Source organism: Aegilops tauschii, chromosome 7 (genome assembly GCF_002575655.3).
Source record: "Aegilops tauschii subsp. strangulata cultivar AL8/78 chromosome 7, Aet v6.0, whole genome shotgun sequence".
Lineage (NCBI taxonomy): Eukaryota > Viridiplantae > Streptophyta > Magnoliopsida > Poales > Poaceae > Aegilops > Aegilops tauschii.
In genome coordinates, this window is record NC_053041.3 from 346,438,879 (window position 1) to 346,445,487 (window position 6,609).

Consider the following 6,609-nt stretch of genomic DNA (forward strand, 5'->3'; position numbering starts at 1 on the left):
ATGATTTTATGATCAGTCATATCTTTTTATATCCATGAAAGTTATTTGAGATTCTTTGATCTCTTATATGCATGATCTCTTATAGCCTCGTATTTCTTCTTCGATATTTGGGTTTTGTTTGGCCAACTTGATCTATTTATCTTGCAATGGTAAGAGGTGCCCGGTAGTGAGTTCGATCTTACGGTGCTTGATCCCAATGACAGAAAGGGAACCGACATGTATGTATCATTGCTACTAAGGATAAAAAGATGGGATCTATATCTACGCAATAGATAAACGGATCTTGTCTACATCATGTCATCGTTCTTATTGCATTACTCCGTTTTTCCATGAACTTAATACACTAGATGCATGCTGGATAGCGGTCGATGTGGAGTAATAGTAGTAGATGCAGGCATGAGTCGATCTACTATTCTTGGACGTGATGCCTATGTAATGATCATTGCCTGGATATAGTCATAATTATTTGAAGTTCTATCAATTGCCCAACAGTAATTTGTTTACCCACCGTTTGCTATTTTTCTCGAGAGAAGCCACTAGTGAAACCTACGCCCCCCGGTCTTCTGTCTCATATATTTGCTTGCGATCTACTTTTCCTTTGCATTTTTATTCAGATCTATTAAACCAAAAATACAAAAATACTTTGTTGCACTTTATTTATTTGTGATCTATTATTTCAATCTACTACAATTTTCTGGCATCGTTACCCGAAAGGGATTGACAACCCCTTTAACACGTCGGGTTACGAGGTGTTGTTATTTGTGTGCAGGTGTTGTTTACGTTGTGTTGCTTGGTTCTCCTACTGGTTCGATAACCTTGGTTTCTTCACTGAGGGAAATACCTACCGTCGCTGTGCTGCATCATCCCTTCCTCTTTGGGGAAATACCGACGTAGTCCTAGGAGACAGGAGCTTTTCTGGCGCTATAGTCAGAGAGCGATCGAAAGGAATTTCTGGCGCCGTTGCCGGGGAGGATCAAGTCAAGATAGTCCCCCATCAACTTGCCAATTTCTGGCGCCATTGCCGGGGAGGATCTTTTACATAACCAGGTTCCTAATCAAAAATCTCATCTCCGTGCAGTTTACATTATTCGCCATTTGTCTCTCGTTTTCCTATCCCCCACTTCATAAAAATTTGTCGTTTTATTCCCTCTCTTTTTCACCGATCTCTTGTCTCTAGTCCCGATGACTAGCGTCCCTACTCCTCCTTTGTCACTAGATTTTGAAGTTCTTGACTTCAAGCAAAGACAAGGAGAAAATTTGAAAGATGCCTGGTATAGGCTTATGGAATCGTATCGTGTTTCCAATCTAAAGGGGGATGCTAAGGTTTTGCATCGTAATTTTTTACATAGGATTAGCTTTGCATCATAGACAACTTCTTGATTTTGCCGCTAAAGGAAATTTTATTGAGCTTGATGCAAACGCTGCCTATGAAATTTTGGAAGGAATTTTGGGAATTCCTCCTCAAAAGAAGGGGTTTTCCTTTATCCCTGAGGGAGTTCAAATGTTGGACAAACTTGGTGATTTGCATAAACATATGGTCGAAATACAGAAATATAATGAACCCCTCAAGCACCTCAATGGTAGTATCAATCACATGAATACCTTGATTACTCTTTGCAACAAGCGATTGGATATTTTGGATCTTAAGATGGTTTCTTTTCCAGAGAATTTAGGGAAGCGTAAAGAGCCTCCCGGGTTTCAGAAAACCCTTACAAAAGTTGCCAAAACTTCGGAAGACAAAACTTAGATCCTTGCTTTATGCCTAGCTAAGGGCGTAAAAATATAGCGCTTGTTGGGAGGCAACCTAATGAATAAATTTTATTTTTGCTTTTTGCTTTCTGTTCTTGTGTGTTAGCACAATTATGCTACTGGTATGATTGTGTTTTGTGTGTGTTTTAAAAAGTGTTTGTGCCAAGTAAATGATGAGGACATCAATACCATTGTTACACACCCACAACCCTTGCTATTATACACACTGGACCGATTACTAGAGCTCGCGCACGCCAATTAAATTACCAGGTACTTTCGTTTCTTGGTAATGATTCTAATGTTCATGAGAATATGATGCTGCCTAAATTGGATACATTTGTTTTGCTTACAAATGAAGGGCCTAGCTTGGAGAAGGATGAACATTGGAGCAAGAACAAGCATGGAGACGATGGCATGCGCATGGGGAACAAGAACGGAGTTACAAGTGATGATTTCAGGACGTTGAAGCCACCATAATGCGTGCATGAAGCCTTGGATGTTTGTGCACCTCTCGTGACGGTTGTGGTATTTGCATAGGTGATGGCACATCTCCCACGATCGACAAACCCCATGAATTGACTCTAGATCCTGTCATGATTAGTAGAAACAAGAAACAAAATTCAAGAATAATGTTCCTATGAACTACTAGGATGTGGTGGTAAAGCGCTCACAGTAAAGCAAATATCAATATCTTACAAGTTCTTACCAAGCAGCAGGTGGTGACAGGCAACCAGCGGTGTCAAATAACTCCAAAGATTGAGTAAAGCGATTGCCAGGGGAACGTACGTATACACGGTGTAGAAATATGTGGAGCTGGGTTGGCTATATATGGTAGCAAAATATTAGCAATAATCAATTCAGAGATGCAATGTTGAATAAACGCTCAACGACGGTACTGTGCTGGTCCTAGGCTAGACCGGACTAGAGACGCGAGCCTAGAACACTAATGAGGTCACGGCGTAGCACAACTAGCATCAATGAAGGATACTAAGTAGCTCTGGACAGCAAGATATAAGTGAAGATCACAACGGCAGTAAAGATAATGATGAAAAACAACTGCCAAGCAGGATATACAACAACTCTCTCCAACTTTCCTCTTGAAAAGTTTGTGCCAATTTTCTGATAATTTTTTTCAAAGAATGCTACTAACTCAAGCTTTCCAATGCAAAAAGAATCACTCAATTCCGAGTTGATATGAGGAGTGAAAGAATTCTGAAACTGGCTTGAAAAACTGGAATAAGCTGTGTCCGCGAACTTCGGAGGGCAAAAAGACCTATTTAGAAGACGATTTTGAGGTGTCAAATATTGAACTAGTCTCTGCAACTATTTAGATGCGGCTCGTCGCTAGCTTTCATTTGAGTACTCGCGGAGTCAAAACGGACTTCGTATGAGGAAGGTATGCCTGTTTTACTAAACAGTGCACAAAACAGATTCCAATCCGAATTCAACTACGAGATTGAGTCTAGATAGATCCGAATTTTGTTTTTTTTCTTCTCTTTTTTTTCCTCACACTTTTTTTCTTTCTCTTTTTTTTTCTGACTTCTTTTTTTTTCTCTTTTTTTTCTCTGTCTTTTTTTTCTCTCCCTCTTTCCAAGACAAACTAGATAAGATGCAGATTGGGTCAAGCGAAGATGTGAACGACCTCAACTATGATTGTGACAATGAACTATGGGTAGCACATGGTGGAATTTGATGGATGGTGTGGTGGACAGCAGAAGGGATAACGATGCAGCGGCGACGTGACTAATGTGAACAGAACTCAAAACTCTAAACGAACTAGACCCTAAGACCAGCAACTCGACACGACGATGCAACCGATAATTCAATAATGCAAACAATGATTAGAAAATTGCAAAGGCTCAGACTGGCTTGGACAAAAGGATGAATAGATCTAACTTTTTTGTGGCTTTTTCTTGGACAATAGGTAAGAAAATAAATCTAATCTAGGGGAAACTGGAAATTCTCACCGAGCAACCTGAAAACTGATACCACTTGATAGAGGCAAAGGTGTCCCGATCTTTCGATGAGATGATAACTATCGATTTGGTGGAGACGACTTTGACGATCCGACTACAAACGTGCACGACGTTGCGCCTTATCAATCGCTAAACCAATCTCCTGAGGTTACTGACGATGCCGGAAGCACGATCAGCCTGACCACGAAGGTCTATTCCTGCAAGCAATCGAAGAACGAGCAAGAATATGATAATGCAATCTGAATATTGCGAATATATATGAAGTATTGATAGTGGTGGGAATCCGTAAGCGGTCTTGGTCTGGTCGTTGGACACAAACGAAGTACACGAAGTTGCAATGGCTAACTTTTAACTAAACAAATTCCAAGGAAAAAGCTACTAGATGGATCTACTTATATAGGAGCAAGGGGTGGCGGCCAAGGAGGTGGGAGGACGTCCCAAGGCAGCCTAAAACCAACCCTAGGTCGTACAAGGCTCATGGGCCCAAGTGGAGGTGATGCAACACCTTTGGACTTGTAGTTTGACTCGGATTCTGGTGCAATGTCAGATTGTTTCGACCATAACTCAATGCTCCGGACGAATTTAAAGGTGAATCCAATTGGGTTGGAAAGAGCACGAAATCTAGTTTCCAACAAAAAAAGAATCACCCAATTCGGAGTCCGTATGAAAAAGTTGTTGGCGTTTTGAGTCAGGTATGTCTGTGCAGTCCGAATCTGAATCCAGAACGTGAGAGACTTGGACTCTATCTTCTCTTGGCCCAAAAGTGACGTCAGAGGACTTTTTGAACAGAACCTAAACTTCTCCTTTTGCCTTATCTTCATATGTGGATTGTACAAATGTCCCATACACCTGCAATTAGACAAAACACAAAAGTGTGTGAAGTATTTTTGTTCTGGATAACATAAATAGATTATTGAATAGTTTGCACTAGAAATCACCTGACAAATATGCATGTATGCAATATTTTTGGTCGTATCCAAGGTAGTCATGTCCTCATCATTCGCCATAGCTGCAACTTCGCGTACTTCATTTGTGTTCAACGACCAGACAAAGGCGTCACAGAACCCCACCTTGATCAATAAAGCTTTCATCTTATATTCGCAATATCCAGATTGCAATCTCAGTTTCTTGCTTGTTATTCATTTGCTCGCAGGAAACAGACCCTCGTGGTCAGGTTGATCGTGCTCCGGCGTGGTCAATAACCTCTCAGAGTTGGTTTAGCGATTGCTAAGGCGCGACGTCATCGCACGTTCCTAGTCGGATCGTCAAAGTCGACTTCCACCAAAGCGATATCCATCATCTCATCGAAAGACGGGACACCTTTGCCTCTATCAAGTGGTATCAGATTTCCAGGTTGCTCGGTGAGATTTTACAGTTTTTCGTAGTTTAGATCGAGTCTGTTCTTCATACCTATAGTCCACGAGAAAGCCAAAAAAAAAATTTAGGGTTAGTTCATCCTATCCGAACCAATCTGAGCCTTTGCATAATCTTTTCTGTGTTTGCTTTGTTGAATTTGCGGTTGCATCGTCGTGTCAAGTTGCTGGTCTTAGCGTCTAGTCCTTTAGAGTTTCGAGTTCTGTTCGCAGGTTGTCACGTCGCCGCTGCCATATATCACCACCGCATCATCATCATCGCTGCTGCCATATACCACCACCGCACCAACTTCATCGCCGCTGCCATATACCACCACCACATATTCACCGCCAATCCGAGTCCATATACGCCACCACATATCCGCCGCCATCACGCCAATCCGAGTACACCTGCAACATATATCCGCCACCAGTCCGAGTTCCACCAGATTCATCTCCGCCACCAGTCCGAGTTCCACCAGATTCATCTCCGCCACCAGTCCTAGTCCAAGTCCAGTATTTTGTTACTCTGTTTTGGATTTCCAGATCACGCCATACTCCGAGACATGACAGAGAAGGACTCCCAAACTTCTGTGTTACCCGCAGTAGAAAAATAGTCCCAGTTTCAAAAAAAACTAAGTCTGGAAAATTCTGGCTAGGCAGTTTTTAGACCATTTGTAGACTTTTTCGAAAAAAAAATTATTGCGGAGCAAAAAAAGAGGAAAAAAAGTGCAAAAAAAAGTGAAAAAAGAGAAAAAAATTCAGAGTGTGCTCCTCCCTTGTTTACGTGCAGCGCCGTGATTTTGTTAGTATTCTAGGCTCGCGTCTCTAGCACGGTCTAGCCTAGGACCAGCACAGTACCGTCGTTGAGCGTTTATTCAACTTTGCATATCTGAATTGATTATTGCTGACCCTTTTTGCTACCATATTATAAGCCTTCCCAGCTCCACATACATCTACGTCGTGCGTTTACTCTCCCTGGCAATCGCTCTATCCAAGCTTTGAGAGTTTTGACTACAACGGTTGTCGATCACCACCTGCTGCTGGGTAAGAACTGGTAAGAATTTGAGATTCGCTTGAAGGATTTGTGACACACCACCATCACCACCACTTCCTAGTAGTCTGTAGGATCATATTCTTTTGTGTTTCTATTGCTGCTAACCATGGCAGGATCACAAGCCGATGAGACTGATTGGGAGAACATGACAAACAAGGAGTTGCATGATAAATTTCAGCAAATGATGAGTGGCCAGGTGGGAGATGTGCTAAACAGATTTGAAGACGCTATGGAGAAGATAGATGCCGTGGAGAAGTCGTTCGAGACAAAGCTGGATAACAAGTTTAATGAATTGCTCAAGCGTCTTCCCCAACCACCACCGGCTGCACCTGTCGCACCTCTACAACAACAACAACCACCACATCTCCAACGCCGCCTTCCAAATCAAGTGGGACGAGCACAACGCGTTCCAATTGAGACTGGTGAAAATTCGGGTGCCGCTGCACCTACTGTTGATGCTTCTTTGGCTCCTGCT